Source organism: Carassius auratus, unplaced genomic scaffold (assembly GCF_003368295.1).
Source record: "Carassius auratus strain Wakin unplaced genomic scaffold, ASM336829v1 scaf_tig00016516, whole genome shotgun sequence".
Classification (NCBI taxonomy): Eukaryota; Metazoa; Chordata; class Actinopteri; order Cypriniformes; family Cyprinidae; genus Carassius; species Carassius auratus.
Window position 1 is genome coordinate 47,347 of NW_020524683.1, and position 19,817 is coordinate 67,163.

The following is a 19,817-nucleotide window of genomic DNA, read 5'->3' on the forward strand; positions in this document are numbered from 1 at the left end:
CACACACACACACACACACACACACACACACACACACACACACACACACACACACATTGATGCTGTCACTGCAATTATAAATCAGGCTGGATATTCAAAACATAATGCTCTAATAAGGTTACAAGTGATCAAAGTAGACAATCCAAGATACACTGGAATTTTAATTTACATACAATGGTATGGACATTTATTCCAAACGGAGTTTGGATTTAATAAATTATATAGATTTTTATAAAAATTTTTACTAAACTAAATGTACATTATGGGAAGTTTTTTTTCAAGTGGATTTTTTTTAAATAAATAATTTATTGGAAATTATTTATTTTATGTTGTATATTACAGCACAGCATAAGTGTGTGTGTGTGTGTGTGTGTGTGTGTGTGTTTGTGTGTGCTCTTGTTTTTGTGATATATCAGGACACAACTCTGTATAATGACATGGGTATGACACAGGTATTACAAGGAGAGGTTCCTGTGACGGTTAGGGCTAGTTGTAGGGTTGGTGAAGGGCCACATGCAGTTTCTACAGTATAAAAACCATTACGCCTATGGGATGTCCCCACTTTTCACAAAAACAAACATTTGTGTGTGTGTATACCAGTAAATTATATTTTATTAGACAGATAGACAAACTGTCTGAATTTCAGTTAACTCCAGTCAAATATAACAGAATGATACACTTGTTTATTTCTTAAGCTAGACTTGAACACGTTCTACATTGATGCATTGAGAAACCTTTTCATTAATAAATCTGATCCTATTATAAACAACCGTAATATAACGTAATTTCGTAAACAAATAATATGGCAAATATGTAACGACTCAGCATGACATGCAGTGCCCCACAGCATTCTGCATTAGAAACTGCACTCCCGCTGCATCTCCCCTGTGCATTCCGCCCGAATGGTACAGTCTGACTTGCTTGAATGGAATTCGGGTCAGCCCAATATGAGTCAGTTTAATTTATTAGGGGTGGACGCTTTTACTTCGTATCCAAATTTGATGACTGCAGGGACTCATAATACAACGAATAAACCTACTCAGGAATATATCATAATAAAACATAAATACATCATAAAAACGTATCAGTTACGGAAGAATTTACTCAATTACATAATTACACGTTCCCCAACCTATCCGATGAATCTTGGTGGTGGAGTGAGTGACTCCTGAGTCTATTCGCAGCTGCTCTGTCGCTTCCATGATCCACTCCAGTCCGGATTTGGCAAGGAAGGAAACAGCTGCGGTAACGTTTTAGCAATTTCAGAACAGAAGGAACAGCAAGTGAGACATGCGGGGTCTAGAGTCGCCGCTCCAGCAGCAGTGGAGACCGGACGAGCAGCAGCAGACGTAGATGAACATGGCCGAGGACTATTGGGAGCGCGCGGCGGCTTTGGGATATTATTACTGCTGTTAAGATTACAAGAGCAACACATACTCACTGACACAAGCACATACGGATCTCAACTCCACGGGTAAGAAAACGTCTTGGAGATCGTCCTGTCCCACTCTGATATTTCATCTTAAAGTGGAAAACGCATCATAATGGGACAGAAAAAGTAGATTTAGGCCGTTTTTGAGTTAATTTGAGCCGGACAGTCTCTGTGTGATATCCTGTTTGGGTCGGTCGGGCTGTCTGAATGAAAACCAAAGGATTGTTTTATGATATAAAGAGTCAAACAGAAAAGCTAAAGCTAAAATGAAGGAATAAAAATAAGGAGAAGTAAGTTAATTGTCGCATTCCTGTACAATGGCCGTTTAATTTTGATCTTTAAAGCCAGCTAACTAACTTAGCTAACCTGGCTAGCGTGTTTATCTGTGGTTTACTGTGGATTAGTCAGCAGTCTGGCTGCAATCAATGTTTAATTTCATTATTTTTACTTATTTATGGCTTGCCTGGATAATTATGCTATCTTGAGAGAGTCGTCTGTTTTATTCAGTAATGTTGTGCTTTCTATTAATGTCATCTGAAGTAACTTACCTCAGGGCTTATACAAGTATGTGTTTATTAAGTACTTTTTAATCAAGTTGGTTCAACATATATGAAAAAAGTAATATTAAACATATTATGAAATAATAACATTTCATTAAATTGATCGAAGCCATTGAAACGTATTTTACGTTGGCAATGGTATCTAGTGATGAGAGCTTAACGTCACTCATTCAAAACATGAATGGGTGTTCAATAAGTCTACATCATAGTTGTGAATCTGTACATGTGCATGTTACAGTGCATGTTATCTAGGGGTAAATCTGTACTTTAAACCATTTCTTGCATGAAAATGCCATTATGATCTTAACAGCTCACACTGATTTCCCAGCAGGTGAAACCACTTTTGGTTTAAGTTACACTGATGGAATGGGGAAGGAGGAAGAGTGATTCAGTCCCACTCTATCAAAACTTGAATAAGATACGTTAACGAGAAGTCCCCATTAAAGAGCCACACAGATGGGAAATCAAAAATTACCTGTATTACAGTGTATGATGTAGCTGTCCATCAGTGTAAACAATGTGCAAAGTAATTAAACCAAAAAGTACACGATTTATAAAGTTATTGGCTTCTAAAGTAAGGAGTCGACTCTGAATTGCTGAAACACCCATCTCTATGTACGTCACTAGGAACACTTTGCATAATAATCTCCGCCTACCGTTTTGGGAGAAACGGAACTCTGACCTGCCCCACCCCCCCACACAGACGCTCTGGTTGGTGTTAGAGAATCATGTCGAGGAGACAGTGTGTTTTTAATTGTAAAGGAAAGTTTGTTTTATTTTCACTGCCAAAGAATGAAGATCAGAAGAACCAATGGCTAAAATTAATTTTTACCACAATACCAGAGCAGTACAACAAATCCCTTTTGTTGTGTTCACAAAATTTCACTGATGACTGCTTTTCTAATCTTGGTGAGTACAAGGCAGGATTTTCAAAGCGTTTGGCCATAAAAGAGGGTTCATTACCAACTTTATTTAGACCAACGAGCATCTCTGAATCACAACGCGAAGTATGATTATGAAGTTATGTGTTTGTTTTCTCCCGAGCGTCTTATCAGTATGTGTGCTGTCTGCAGCCTGTCTGCGCTGATCGTCATGTACAAACACGTCATTAAAATTAAGTGTAACTCCGTGAATACTCAACGAAGAGACATGAGAGTGATATCTATAGAAAGCTTGACATGTCTACTTTAAAACCAAACAAGCTGCCGAAAACAGATATTCTGTGATAAAGTAATCCATATGAAAACAACGCTATGTGTTTTTCATGTCTCCCTTCATTATATCTAATGTGACCACGCCCCCCGCTGAACGCGCTATTCAGATTCAAACTGAAGCGCGCGGTTTGAATACGCACACAGAAGAAAAAGCAGCGAGACTGTTCAGGTTTTTTATTTTACTGTTTGCTTCGCGGTGAGAGGAATAAGACATAATTCACCCCAAACAGATGCTAACGCATTGTTTACAGTGAAGTTGTGTGCGGAACAACCAATCAAAACTATGTCAGTTGACCAATCAGAACACAGTATGCTACCGAAAGGTGGGGTTTAAGGAAACTGAATCTTTTGAACAGCTTCGCGCAAACCGTTTGGGGACCTCTGAGAATTGAGGTAATTTTAAAATGATACTTTGACAAAATGACAATGTTTTTTAACCTTGGATGGATTTAAACCTAATGTACAGGACTTATAAACAGTGATAGGAAGCTTCGAATTTTCATCTTACTGGCTCTTTAAAGACTCTGTTCTGGTCAGATGGAGGAGCTTGTTTGACAGTTTGCCGGTCTGATTCAGAATGGCATGTTGGAGGCGTGGGTGCATGTTGAGTGGGTTGGTTTATGGAATATTATCATTAGGTTGTGACGGATGGTTTTGGAGTCTTTAAACTTTGCTTTCCTCACCTAAATAGACTTCCACTGTTTGAGCATACATCATTTTGATGCTTTAGTTAAATGGCATTCACCAAACCACTTAAGTGGTGGTTTCCATTGATTGCTTATTTAAGAGAATTAGGGAAAGCACTGGAACTTTGACTTGACTTTGACTCCATGTTGGACATAATTGGCTTTGAAGCAAGACTAGAATAATTCCGGAGGAAAGTGCATTGCTTGAAGAATTGGTCTACAAGCAATGCAAGAATTTAGACAATTGACACTCTATCTACAATCTCAATTAGGAGTGTCAATGGTCCATTTGAGAGATAGGTGGCGGAAATGCACTTTTTTAAGTCTGCAATCCGCCATAAAGCAAGAAGAAGCCTCCTCATGCACTTGCTTGAGAACGTGCTCAGGAGGGTTCTAACAGTTCAGACATTGCATGTATCAGAGGTAAAAAAAACTATATAAGTACTGTTCAGTTTCTTGCATATACCGATCGCTTTTTGTCTTTACACATTAGTGTAACGTCACGAGCCGCGGGGTTTAATTTGGTTATTTTATATATATATATATATATATATATATATATATATATATATATATATAATTTTTTTTTTTTTTTTTTAAGCTGAGATTCCCATTAACCTCCATTATAAGACTGACTTACTGCAACGGTTTGTGTTAAAAATCTATATTTGTGTTCTACTGAAGAAACAAAGTCACCTACATCTTGGATGCCCTGGGGGTAAGCAGATGAACTTTTTTGGTTGAACTATCCCTTTAATATCTCTGGATAGTGTGTTCCAAAGCTTTGATGCATAATTGACAAAGGCTGTGTCCACAGCTTTCTTTCGACTGTTGTAATCGTCTTCATTATTGCTCTATTTGAAAATCGTAGAGCCCATAATGCCTCAGTGAATAACAGTGTCCAATAAGAGAACAACCTACATGAGCAGGCTGATTTTTTTTCAGTCCTGGCATGTTTCAGCAGCGTAATATTGATGAAGTGCTTTGCTGTATGGACAAGTACAGAGAAATGACAGCAACACAAACACACTTGTGCTCAGAGGCTGGTTGATGTAGTGCTGTCTGGACCGAGTGTTCCAGAATCAGTCTCTATGAAGGTCACCCCTGTCAGGGTGTCACCTTGTGTTTGGATGCATCATGTCAGTCTGGTTGGAGAGGGATGTTGGGGGATTGTGGTCAGCATGGATCGGTGCTTTGTTTAACTCTCTTCCATATGATCAAATTAAAGATGTTTTACTGAAAACAGGCCGCTTTTTGCCGCTTGATTGGATAGGTTTGTAAACTCATCCACATGGACGCAGACCAAGCTGTCAGTTTCTGTCACTTGTCTGAACCCCATGAAGCTTTTATTGGAAAATTGGCCTCAGTCTGCAACATATCAATGCAGGTCAGTTAAAGAAACACATTGGCTCTGAAACTGAAACCTGCCAGTCTGTTTGCGGGACAGCTGAAATGCAGTCAGTCCTGTGTTAGCTAGCTGGGGCCCACAGAACGCTGTCCTGCATGCTGTTTTGATGGTCAACTAATGAAACTAGACTTAAAGAGTCATCAACCCTGATTAAGTAGCACTAAGACTTTGCCGGGGGCTGAAAATGGCCCTTAACCCGGTGTAGACTGCTGCTGCTGTCCTCGGGGCTGCAATCACTCACCAGGTCATGAATGAAGCCAGTGTGGAGCAGAGATGGTGGTGGGTAAACAGGTTAAGCTCATGTGTATATATATAACTGTGTCTTGTTTGTCCTTGATTACGGAACTGATTAGGGATTGTCTAGATGCATTTTGGCACCGAACAGCTGATTCGCGCTGCTTTGTCAGTCATTCAACCACATTGCACATGACTGACTGTTATTCAGAATGCAAAACATGATGAATATTTTTAAAAAAAAGTTTCCTTAAACTGTAAGAGTTCCTAATCTGATCTGTTGTGGTTTATTGTAAACAAAAGCAAAGGTTTGTGGATCGTCCTGTATTTCCTGTTTGATTCTCTCGTCTGATTTGAGGCTGCTTGATTCGTCTTGAATTTATGGGAACGATAAATAAAACTAAGATGCTTCAAATGCCTTGCTTTGATTACCATTGGATTTGTCTCCATTTATATGCTCTTCTTTTCAACATCCTTAATTTTTTGTCATCTTGGGTTTCAGGAGTGTGTTTCTGTGCTTTAAGGCATTTGAAGGAAATACCATTCTCACTATTTCAAGTATTTCAACTATTCATAGTATTTTTGATGTTAACCTTCCAATGGTTTGCTTTAGAGTTCATTAAAACCCTCGTTTCATTATTGCAATTTAGTGTCTGTATGTTAAAAAATTGGGAAAGGTTTAGTTTTTTTGTTTCTTGCGTTATCCAAAATCTTATGCATTGCGCTCAGTGTGCTTTTAAACCTCTCAGTTTGGGATTTTACATTGATTTATCACCTTGAAGTACTTCTTTGATATGTATTTTCATGTTTTAAATTGCTCTTTAACAAACTAAAACTTTTGAGTGGTTTAGTGTGTTGTTCAGACTTCTATTTTGAATCTTTAAGCAAAATCTCTAAAGGACACTTGGTCCATTACTTGTTAAGTCTCTCTTAGCATGGACTGCGATATCTATCTGCACAGGAAACAAGTGTTTGGAATCTTGTGCCTGAGTAGAATCCCGTCCCCTTGTTAGAGGGTCACATTAAGTCCAAGGACCCAAAGCTTGGATTTGCGGTGAAGATTGTTGCTCATCTTTGTGTCAAAGCAGGTGATCAGTCTAAAGGAAAGGCAAAATTTTGGTTGTTCCTAAAAAGAAGACTCTGTGTTCCCCACAAGCACTGAGGGTAACTTTGTTTTTTTTTCCCTCTTCTAGGCTTTGTGTTGAATGGAATACTATCTCATTTTATATATAGTATTATTCTATATATAGTGAAAAAGGAGATCCTAATAATTTAAATCACGTCCAATACTATTCAAACGGAAGGTCAAGTCGAGTGCAGTCTCACTCACTGTGCTCTGGTTGTGTACTGCACATCTACTTGGTCATCTGGGTGTTTTGGGCATACTGCTAAATAGTATGTGTAAAATTTTATTCTCAACATATCTGTAATCTCTGGCCACTTTCTTTGAATTTTACTGAACTGAGATGAATGTTCATGCTCAAGTCTGGTCTGTGATCATTAACGTATTCAGTGCCTTCAGCACATACTCTCATTTAATGGCTGTGTTGTTGAAATAATTACCCTGTTTGCGCCTCTCTGAGAGTCTCCCAGTTGGATTCCTTGCATTTCCGGCCTTAAAACACTTGAATCTACAGCGTCTGCAATCCTTTAAGCACTTGATTTATAAATGAAAACAATCGCACTTACAATGATGAATGTGAAAACATTGTGGCTATTCATTTCTTATGTGTGCAGTTACAGTTGGCTGTGTGATTTGTTTATTCTAGGTGTGATCTCTCACCGTGAACCTCTTCCAGTTACGGTCTCTCACTTTAATGTTCATTCCATAGAGCGCCATTCGCTCAAACCACGTTATGAAATAAACAAATTCGTCCTCTGAATCACCTCTCTGCTCCATGTTTGTCTGTACAGAATTTAAAGCTAATATTTATCTCAGAATATGTTAACACATTCCGTTACTGTATTAAGAGGATGGCGTCCTTGAAAATGCATGACTTTGCTCTGTCCAGTAATCACAGAGGGTATCAAATGAATCAGGAAGCAGCTTGTAAGGTCCTGCTTGTGCGTTTGTGTCTCTGACAGGGCGGTTGAACAGTGGCAGCCACTCCACCCCCCTCATCTCGTCCCCCCATACCCCCACTGATGGACCGCATGAGGAAGATCAAACGGCAGCTGTCCCTGACGCTGCGAGGGGGTAACGGCGGGGACAAGACCTTGAGTGAGACCATCAGCTCTCAGGACACAGGAGCACACAGCGATTCTGGTACAGTAACATTCTCTTTTTTTGCACGACAACACGGACGCCACACTTGATTTCTTTTGCGAAACTTGCGTACAGTGTTTTATCTTACTGAACATTCATGCAGTTGCATTTGACCAGTAAAACATAGAAAATTCCCCATTAGGGCTGCACGATTTGGGGAAAAATGTAAAAAAAAAAAATTTTTTTCTTCCCTGATAAAATTATGGTTGCAATTTAAAAAATGCATGCTTTGAAAGGTTTATTAATTTTTATTTTATTTTTACAATAATAGTATATTATTATTATTATTATTAAATAAAATGTAAAACTTTTAACTTTAAAATAAAAAGTGTATTTAAAGAAAATGTATATTAATAATAATTGTATTTTACATTTCAACTGTAAGTTTACAAATACTAATGTTTTAATGTCATTTTTTTTAATTTCCAAATGTTAAGCCATCAAACTTTTATTTTGACAGAAAACCACACAGAGCCCTTAAAGGGGCAGTTCACTAAAATAAAATAAAAATCTGACAAATATTTTGAAGAATGTTCAAACAAACAGTTGACGGTAAAAATTGAGTTCCATAGTATTTTTTTATTCCATAATGTCATCAACTGTTTGGTTGCCAACAATCAAAATATCTTCTTTTTTTTTTTTCGCTGACAGAATTACCTATTTTAGTTGAACTATAATTTTTTTTTTTTTTGATAAGTGCTTCTCGTTCAAAGTATGTGAAGATTGACGCATTAAAATGTTCTAAAGCAGAAGCCGAGATGAAATTTGTGTGGGGTGGCATTTACTGTGAACCGAGCTGCTCTGAAAAACTGCAATCACCTGTGGATAATGAACCACTTGTGTGTAAGAATGCAGTGCCTATATTTATTTAATTAAATCACAATTTGATAATCTCACTAAGCCATATCACAGCTTTGGTTTTATTTTGATTAATCGTGCAGCCCTAATGCCCATAGTGGATTGCATTATTAGCTTATCAGTAAACCTGCATGGACTCTGAATCCGCAGCTTTCCACAGAACTTTAAAAGCTTGTCATCTGTCAAATTATTCCCTTGCGTGGTTTATTAAATATTTAGGCCGTAATGCTACATTTAACACATTTTATCATGTTTAACTTATTTCCGTCATGTTCCACAATTTGAATTTGATGCAGAAAATACACAAACTTGGCCGACTTATGTGATTGACTAATCAGTTAGTGTGGTTAGGTACATCTAATCAAACATTACAACATAATTACGTTTCATCTCTAACTCGTCTAACAGTCATTCCTTCCCAATATTGGGACTTGCATGAAAACTTTGTGGCATATAATATTTCAGATGCTCATAACCAGTGAGAATGTGTTTGTGTGTATGTGTGTGTGAATATTCTTACTGGAGGGGATAAAAACAGCTCAAATTCAGCGCCATCTGTACAATCTGTTCCAGGGTTTTTATATAATGACAGCCAGAAAGTTGCCAGTATTGTTGCTAATGGCCAGACTTAAAAAAAAGAGCATTTAGTCTGTCAAAAGACCACTTTAAGTGCTGTAATTCTCAGCATGTCAAGTGTAGTTTCAGTTAAATTGCTAATTTCCTTGTTTATGGATTTGTCAGATCTGTGGCTTTTACTTGAGCTATGCTGTAAATTTGGAACAGAGCAGCTGTGAATTTCAGTACACTGTCTTCACAGCAGTGTTTCCTTTCACTGTTCAGCGGAGGTGCTCTATTTGAATCTACTGTGCCATGACAAAAGAAATTAGATTTCACCTGAGTTGTGAGTTTGCCCTCTGAATTGCGATAAGACAAACACAAAAAAGTAGCACATCTTTCTATTGTGTTTTCTTTGCTGACAGAATGCACATTTTCTCAATTCAACTCACCTTATGACCAAGTGATGTCTGTATAACAGTGTGTATTTTTTAAGATGCTCTTTACAAAGGTGTTTTGTTATAAATGCTATTTTAGGTAATTCTGTAAAAAAAAGTTTAAGAAATAGTGTTTTGTTTAGAAAAAACTGAATTCTGTAACTGAGTTGCAGGTGTAAAATCTCTCTTAAAGGGATATTTCACCCTAAATACAAATTCTGTCATCATTTTCTCACCTTGCATGTCTGTAATTCTGCTGTGGAACATAAGAAAAGATATTTTAGAGAAATATGTGTATATGTGTGTGTGTGTGTGTGTCTGTTTCAAGCAACTTTGCAGTTAGTAAATAATGACAGAATTTCCATTTTTGGGTGAAAATTGTAAAAACTAATTTTTATATACGAGTATATTGTACTGAAGAGCATGCAAGCCATTAATGAAGTTAGTAAATATAATAAAAATTTTTGACTTTAAGAGTCCCGATACTCTCTAGAATACACCAGGAAGCTCAGGGCTGTGCTTTAATCCATGTGGTTTTAATAAAGTGTGTTTCAGCCATTCATCATTGAATGCATATACATTCACCTCTGCCTCCCTTCGTGTTGCCTGTCAGTGTGATACGGGTATGCAGCATTAAAGCATTGCATTAAGAAACCGAAATACATTTTTAAAGCCAATCTGTCCATTATACCCAAGGGCTGGCTATGGCTCTGCGTGCGTTGAGCTAAGCCACTGTCTCCTGCCTGCTGTTACCCCCTCTGACCAATCAGCATGTTGTTTTCTAGCATGGCTTCTCATCTCAAGCTGACTGCACTCACAGATCCTGCTCTTCTCAGATCTGACTGTTTCAACAAAACCGCTCCTCCATAACTGCCTCATCCAAGTCAATAATATATATATATATATATATATATATATATATATATATATATATATATATATATATACACATGTTATATATTCTAATTACCATATGCAAATACATAATCATATCGACATCTCATTGTTTTGTAGCCTGTTTTGGCATTTCTCCAAACCCTGCACACATTTGAGATGCATTTGGCTTTCATATGCTGATGAATCGATGCCTTCGTGTGACGTTTTAATTGCCGCCACAGTGTAGAGCATCATTAGAAACAATTACCGTCAGTGAGAAAATGAGTTTATCCATGTCTGTGCTTAATAATTGTGCCCCTTGTAACTCATTCACTAACACGGAAGATGATCCTTGTAAATTGATCTCTCTCTTTTTTTTTTTTTAATAATCATTTTGGAAAAATGAATGCATGCTCTAAAATTTGACTCTTTCTGTTTTTAATTTAATATTTCCTCTTTTTTTTCTTCTCATCCTGTGACCTTTCCCCCAAACCTTGTTTTTCTCCCTTTTCTGTCTTCTCACAAACACTTGCTACCCAACTTTACCATTTCACCCAAACCATATCAATCATTCCCTACCACTTCTTGTTTTCTATACATCTCCAAAATGCACTAATCTTCTTTATTCACCCCTTTTCTATACACTTCTGCTCCTTTTACTGCTCCTTTTCCCATAACTCTTCCCATTATGTGTCGCGCCACATTTACATTCTCCTTCCTGGCTCCTTGTCTGCCCTTCCCCCCCTTCTCCTCGTCTTCATTTCCTCTGTGTGTCGTCCTCCTCCCCTCTCCTCTCCTCTCTCCCAGAGGCCATGCCAGTTGGCGGCAGTGGTGGTCTGCGGGGTTCAGTGAGAGGTTCGGGGGGTTCCTTCAGCATGCACTCCCTCCTGCAGTCCTACAGCAGCACCCTGCGCAGACCACGCAGCCTGGGCCGCAGTCTCAGCTCCTATCTCAACCACACCACTCGCCTCGGTACATTCACATGCACGTACACGCATGCACACAGAGGACGAGAGTGTGATGTGTGTGAGGCTGCACAGTGGGGATGGGAATTATAAGGAATTTTGATAGTTTTGCTTCCGATTCCACCTCGGTTCCTTATTGCTTATTATTGCATTCACTTCCCTTATAGGCCTTTTGCCAAACAATGAAGTCATTTTAGCAGAAGATTAATGACAAAGCAACTTCTTTGACTTTTTTTCTTGTAAAGGAATAGTGCTTCCAAAAATTGTATCCCTGCCATTATTTACTCAAGTTGTTCCAAAGCCTGTATTACTTTCTTTTTTCTGCTTCAAATGGAGATATTTTAAAGAATGTGTGTCAAAATTGTTGCTGGGTCCCCACTGACTTTCATTAATTAGACAAGAAAGTCAGTAACTGGACCAGAAGCTGTTTGGTTACCCAAATTCTTCAAAATATCATATTTTGTGTTTAGCAGAAGAAAGAAATGTATACAGGTTTGGAATAACTTGAAGGTGAGTAAATGGTGACAGAGTTTAGATTTTGGGGTGAACTATCCCTCTAAACCCATAATCTGCTGGATCTAAAGGGGTTTGTGAGGGATAAAGACAGCAAAGATACAATCATGTTTTTCCAGAATTGTGTACCTGTTTCTGATTGTCCAATTGCTTCTGTTCTGTTTAATAGGCAATGGACTACTTGTTAAATGGAATGTTAAGAAAATTAGACATGCTTATATTTCTTCTTTTTTTTTTAGGAGTTATGTCCACATTAATGTAAGAATGCAAAAGTTTCAGGACTGTTAGTGAAACTGAATGCCATAAAATTATTCAGTTATGTTTTCGAACAAAAAAAAAAGCTGTTCTTGATTCCCAACCCTACTGTACAACTTGGACTCTCGTAAATTAAGCTTAGACGCATACACTATTATAGTGGTTCTCAATTGGTGGATTGCAACCCAATGTTAAAAGCAGATGATAAAATGCAACTAATTGTATAATAATACATAAATAATATATACAATGCAAAATAAGTCTGCTTATCTTTTGTTGTTGAAGGCCATGCACCCAAATAGACACTACAATTTTTTTTATTTACACCAATGTCACTTGTTAACTAAATTAGATTCAAGCATGGAAAGTTGCTTTATACCAGATTAAAGGATTATAAATCATAGAATTGATAAGATATCAGATAAAAGGCAGACTAAATAAATAGGTTTACATGGCCATAAAATTTATGCAAGGTAAAAGAAACCTAAACTACTAAAGATGACAAATTTTCCTAATTTTCCTTTTTAATTTGGTGCAACTAGTTATTCTGTTTTGCCTGTGTCACTTCTAGATGTCTAATGTAAAATCTGCATTCTGCAGCAAAATCCATTGAGAACCACTGCACTTTTATACATGGATAGACAGGCAGAGAGTGTGTGTGTGTGTGTGTGGAGTTAGAGGGGGTAGGGGGGAGATTGTGTTATGGTTTAATGGGGGGGATGGGACAGCGAGTGAATAAATGAATGGAAGATAATGACTTCTATTTTTTTCCTTTTGTGTGTGTACGAGACGTATCTTCTTTCAGAGCAGCTAAGTAGTTCCTCAGCTGTAGTGTGGTATGAATCTCCGGGTCATATAAAAGCATCAGAGACAGAGAGAAAAATGTGTAAGAGATGCATTTGGAGAGTGTCCAGGCTCCCAGATGATAAACCAGCATTCATTTGGTTTTAAAATAGAATAATGAAGTGGTGGAATGACATTTAGAAACATTGGATTTGATTCGATTTAATACATTTTTCCAGTATCATCGGAATAGTGACGTCATCATAGCATGCAAATGTATTTGAGTGTGTGTGGCTGTGTCTGTAAATGCAGAAATCGTCCATGAGGATGTTAAAATGGGTTCCGATGGAGAAAGCGATCAGGCTTCGGCCACATCCTCTGATGAAGTGCACAGCCCCGTCCGAGTTCGTCTGAGAAACAACCCCGGTCGCAAAATTTCCACAGAGGTATGATCCCATTTCTGAAATGCATTACTTTTTTCTTTTTTTTGCCAGTATTTTTAGAGAGGGACACTGAATAATACATGACATGTTGGATAATAAAAACATTCAATTTAGCTTTGTTTTTGTTTTGTTTGCTTGAATTAAACCATGTAATAACCATTAGCTTGTTTGTTGCTATTGAAGGTACATCAGTTGCGTGTGACTAATGGTGCATTGTGGTTACTGAAAATGCTTCATGGCATGGTACCCATCAGTTAGATGACTAGCCTGCGGGCCAGATGGGTTATTACTGTTATGTAGTGTAATGAAACCTTTAGGCCTTAACTAAATTAATGGTTTTCCCCTCCTCCTTCCCTCTCAGGACATAAACAAACGTCTGTCTTTGCCTGCCGATATCAGGCTTCCTGATGGCTACCTGGAGAAATTCAACCTCAACAGCCCCCTGTTTGACAAACCGCTCAGCCGGAGATTACGCAGGGTATCGCTGGTAATGCCTCTCTCTTGGTTTTCCTTTCTGTCAGCTTTTTTTCCTTTTTACAGCCTGTACTTGTGCCAGATTTTTTGCTCAAATCCTATTTTAGTGAGGTTGTTTACGTTTTCAGTGTGGCCCATATCATACTAGCCTAGAACATTTCATACTTAATAAAATGTATCCATAACTAATTATAGAAAGTGAATGAAAGATAGAAATAGAAAATAGAAATAACCAGGCTGTTTATACAAGACAATTGGTTATATTTACTTAATGGAGACCAATTGCCTTTTTTATATAAATATTTTTGTAAATCTAAAAAGGAAACAATTTTACTTAGAAATTACATTAATGGCCATTTATATATAAAATCAAATGTATAACAAAGATTGTATATATCTTTTTTTTTTTTTACAAAAATAATTGCATAAAGTAATATTAATTATTATGAACAATATTAAATTATTGTTGTTTTATTAGCCTTTTTTATCTTTTAAAATTACTCTTGATTTTGCCATAAATATAGCCTTTGATGCTGGCGTAAAATCATATGAAGTTATTTTATTTATTCATAATATTTTCATTTGGACTTGCAGTTTTAGTCTTTGCTTAATAAAATATATGCTTAATTTGGATATCTTATAGGGATTTTCTTCCCCACATTAAGTTACTGAGAATTTGAATGGGAAATAATTGGATTGTTCTGTAAATAGTCACAATGCTTAATAGAGTCCTAAATAAGTCATATTGGGGCAAAATATGGTCCGGATATGTTCTGAACAGTATTCTTGACAGAATGTCAAAATCATGTTTTTAATTAATTATGAAATACCACAAGTTCAGCTGGCCTCGATATGAGATCTAACCTTAAACTGTGATGTTTAGTCAGTGCTGTTGACACACGCTTGATCTGTGATGCATTTTAACACTTCATTTGTTACACTTCAGTTGTTCCCAATTTATTTTGGGGAGGGATATTTTAGCTCATGTCGTCTGTGTGTGTTATATAAACCTCTGCGTCCAGCCCAGCCATCTGAAATGGGAGCAGTGTGATTTGGGTGTATTTTAATGAGTCCACATGAATGCCTTTGAAATTTTCTGCCATGTATCCCATGTTGTTTAAGAGGTTAGTTCACCAGAATTGAAAATTAGGCTGCGTTTTATTCACCCCCGAGGGATCCTAGGTGTATATGGCTTTCTTCTTTCGGATGAATCCAGTAGGAGTTATATTAAAAATTGTTGATCTTTCAAGCTCTATCATTGCAGTCAGTGTGTGTTGCATTGCTTTAGTCCAAAAGACACAACGTTGACTCATACGTAATTCCCCAGAACTGCTTCCGTTTACAACAATGAGTGCAAGATCTTTTCTCTGTTCACCCGCCGGAGCTGTGTGAGACTTTTTTTTTTTTTATGGATGGACGCTTTTTATGTAACTTCTTTTGGACTGATGCATACAACACCCACTGAGTGCCATTACACAGCTTGAAGGATCAAAGACCATTTTTAATATAACTCCTACTGGACTTGTCTGAAAGAAGAAAGTCATATACACCTAGAATGCCTTCATTTTCATTTCGGTTGAACTAACCGTTTAAGTGCTGCTTTTTAGGACCATGTTGTGACATTTTTTGTCTTTGTTTGTATGCAGTCTGAGATCGGATTTGGGAAATTGGAGACATACGTGAAACTGGATAAACTAGGAGAGGTAACGTCACAGGCGATTCTTAGATCGTAGCTCTGATCCAAAACAGCATTTTAAAGCACCATACTCATGTTACTGTGCATTGTCATCTTTTCTTTCTCAGGGCACCTATGCTACAGTATATAAGGGCCGCAGTAAACTGACGGATAATCTGGTGGCTCTGAAGGAAATCCGTTTGGAGCACGAGGAAGGAGCTCCATGCACTGCCATTAGAGAAGGCGAGTTAGAAGCATGCCAAAGTGGATCAGCACTAAAATTAGATCAAACTATTGCCCCAAATTTCCCACATGCTTCCACAATGACAGACATTTGTACTTTTAAATTTAGGATGTTCTATATTAGACAGTTAATCTCTAAATTCACTATCAGTGGCTTTTGTTACAGGGGAATTCAGCTGGTTAAAAGGGTTTTATAATATGGAAAACATGCATATAATATGCAAGAAGTTCACACAAAGCTCCGTTCCCAAGCCAACCCTGATCATTTATGTTTGCACTTTTTGTTTGCTTCCAGTTAGCAAACCTTAACTAAGATCATTTGCATATCAAAATTTTAAAAGTACTATAGCAAAAGATTTTTTAAGGTCAATTTCATTTGGGGGATTTTTTTTTTTCAACTGTTTTTGCATTAATGTTAACTTGGCTTGTCATTTAGTGAATATTCATAAAGGCCAACTTTTTGAGGAATAATCGGTCTCTTTCTGTGTCTCTCTAGTGTCTCTGCTGAAGGACCTGAAACACGCCAATATTGTGACTCTTCATGACATCATCCACACTCAGAAGTCTCTTACACTCGTGTTCGAGTACTTGGTGAGTCACTCACATGTGCGGTATTTCACTGTACTCTGTACACTTTTTAACTGCACTTATGATCTCACACACACTCATCTACACACCAACAGTGGAGAAGCTATTTGGAAACCGTAGCTTGCCAAGTTGCATACTGCTCATAATTTAAAGTAGTTAAAGTGCAGTCAAATTACTCTTGTCCAAACAAATGTAGTCAGTATTAAATTGAAATGACTTATGGATTGCATATCTATCGACATAATAGTTATAGAGCAGATTTATGTGGCACAAAAACAGGCATTTTTAAAATGACAACAATGTCAAAGCTACATGAAAAGCTAATAAATAAATAATTCAATTTAGAATTCAAATAATTATTTTATATATTAAAAAACAATGAAAATAAAACATTTAAAAATCTAAATAAACAAAAAAAAAATTGTTGACCTGCATGTCGTGTAACAATTAACCAACATCAGAAAGCATGTGAATGTGTTGTTAATTAAAAAAATATAAAGTAACTCTTTTAGGGGGTTTGGTTGGCTACAAAAAAAAAAGTTAGTAAATCCCCGAGAATATAAGTTTTATATAAGTTACATAAGTTTTATATAATATAAGTTTGGTTATTCATCTATTGCTTTGATGACTTCCTTTATCTCCTAGGATAAAGACCTGAAACAGTACCTAGATGACTGCGGAAACAGCATTCATATGCACAATGTCAAGGTAAGGCGTCTTTGACAAATGTCTGTCATTTTCTGTTCCTCATAATCGTTCTGCTCCACATAGGGGTTATGACGCGAGTCAAATGTGCGGGGATGGGGGGGGGGGTAGTGGATCTGCCGTAGAGTCAATTGGTTGTACTTGGAGATAGCGGGTTAACTCTGTGTCAGCGCGCTCTGATCGGTAAAGGGCAGAGATTTCAGACCTCCGTTTATTAAGGAGATCTGTCACAAAACTCCTCATCTGCGCCAACGTTTTTTGAGCAAATTTCAAAGCCGCACCCGCCCGCCATCCACTGGTTGTTTTGCGGTCTATAGGCGATGCAATGCTTTGCTGATGCGAGCCGCAAAAAAGACATTGTCTGTTTTCTAGAAAGGATGCAGCAAAGATATTTAATGCTAATGTATGAGGCATAGGCCTACGCTGAGTTTCATTTACGATGAGATGCGCCTAGTTCACAGTGAAGTGCAAGTGACGTTGCGCGCTGGAGCTTCCATGTCACGGTTATCATTGTCTGCTATATTTGCTTTTTATTTATTTAAATACATGCAATTGGGTTGATGAAACATTTATTAAAATTAAGATAAAATTTGTACAAAACGAAATTCGTTTTTTTATAGAAAGGTTTTCTACAAAGCACAATTTTATGAAGTGGTAAATGTCATGTCTGACGATTTACAAAACTTCGTTAAGTGGTAAAAACCATGTTCTCCGATATATTGCGCATCTATGATCCTATCTAAAAACTGAATAATTTTTGATAAAAAAATGTTTTATAATGACACGGTTTTGGCGTCTCACGGTTATATACTAACCGTCACACCCTAGCTCACATCACAATCATGTACGGTGTTCTTATTATTCACCTGTGTTTTTTTTCCATCTCAGCTGTTCCTGTTTCAGCTGTTGCGAGGTCTGAACTACTGTCACAGACGTAAAGTCCTTCACCGAGACCTCAGCCCAAAATCTTCTGATCACGACAGCGGGAGCTAAAGGCTGGCTGATTTGGTCTGTAATACAACCTCATCTTTACTTTTAAATACAAAATCCTCTTTACTCTCACTATTTTTCATGGTGTGGGTGCTGTAGTTAATGAAAACCAGCTGCCACTTACCTACTTGAAAACATATGCTCAGGTTTCTCTAGTTGCATTTTCTCTGTAATAACTGTACTGTAAATGTACTGCTGCTTTGGCTAAAAGAATCTAGTGTACTAAACTTCTGGTTGGGCTTATTGTGGAGTTGATGTTTAATATGTTGTAAAGAATTTACAAAGCTTGCTGATAAACTAGGCAGACTGCTTTTAATGTGCTTTTTGGTTGGTATTCAGGTCTGGCACGAGCAAAGTCAATTCCCACCAAGACCTACTCCAATGAGGTGGTGACGCTCTGGTACCGCCCCCCTGACATCCTATTGGGCAGCACAGACTATTCTACTCAGATTGACATGTGGTGAGCATCCACCTGTTGATGTATCTTACCTGCTTTATTTGTTGTAACAGTGTAACAGTGGTTACTGTAGTATTTATTAATAATTTGTTTAGTAATTTTGCTAAGTGCCACAACAACGGCTCCAGAGTTTGTTTTCAGTCGTGCCGAGACCACCTTGTTCAGCGCCAATTGTTTAGGCGCGGATCCGATAAATAAATTGTTTTTACTGTGGTAAAATCGCCGCACACACGTCATAGCTTCTATGGGGGTGGACTTGAATTGAGTTTTAAATGACTCTCTTTGCAGGGGTGTTGGCTGTATCTTCTACGAGATGTTACAGGTCGACCCTTGTTCCCGGGCTCCACAGTGGAGGAGGGCTGCACTTTATCTTCAAACTGCTCGGTACCTCTCTCACCCACTCGCTCCTTCTCTCCACTCTGTCTTTCTGCTCTAGAATCTGACAGGTTGTCTCTGTGTGTCACTGTGATATTTAAAACCTCCTGTCTTTTCATAGGTACGCCCACAGAGGAGACGTGGCCGGAATAACCTCCAACGAGGAGTTTCATCTCCTATATACTCCCGATACCGGGCCGACTGTCTCCAAATCACACTCCACGGTAACGACAGCTGTCCTCTGGGTCTGATGCTGAAACGATCACCGCTCCTGCGGTCGAAAAAACGCCACGCTGTTGGAGGTCATTTACTGAAGTGAATTATTTTCTCTTGCAGATTGGACAATGATGGAGTTGAACTTCTGTCGAAGCTGCTGCAGGTGATTTGTGTATAATTTAGTCCACTAATGCCAACTTTATTTTATAGGTGCTTTATATAATAAAGACTGTTTCAAAGCAGCTTCACAGGTTAAAAATAACAGAAGCAATGATGTAAACTTCAAATATGAGAAGTTTGCTGCAAAGCAGCTGAAAAAGGACAATAATGTCATCATTAGTGTCATTAGGCAGCTCTACAGAAAGCAACAGGTCAGTACTCACCCCACTGTTGGGATGCTTGTGTTCGAGCTATAGTATTTGCACTTATCTGGAAATCACACTATGTAAGCATTTTATAGACTATAAGTTATTGTATTATTTTCTCATTAGGCTGGGTTAAGAGGAATTATTTTAATAATGACTTTGAAACTGACATTTTTAGTATACTGTATGGCTGTTTCCTTCAGAGTTCAGCCTGTCTGAATATTTATTTGCCTGTAAATAATAA

The 19,817-nt window shown here is 37.7% G+C and overlaps 1 pseudogene; it reads left to right on the plus strand.

Annotated features, from left to right (window-relative positions):
- The first annotated feature begins 940 nt into the window (after positions 1 to 940).
- LOC113075236 (cyclin-dependent kinase 16-like) lies at positions 941 to 19,145 on the plus strand (annotated as a pseudogene).
- The last annotated feature ends 672 nt before the right edge of the window (positions 19,146 to 19,817 follow it).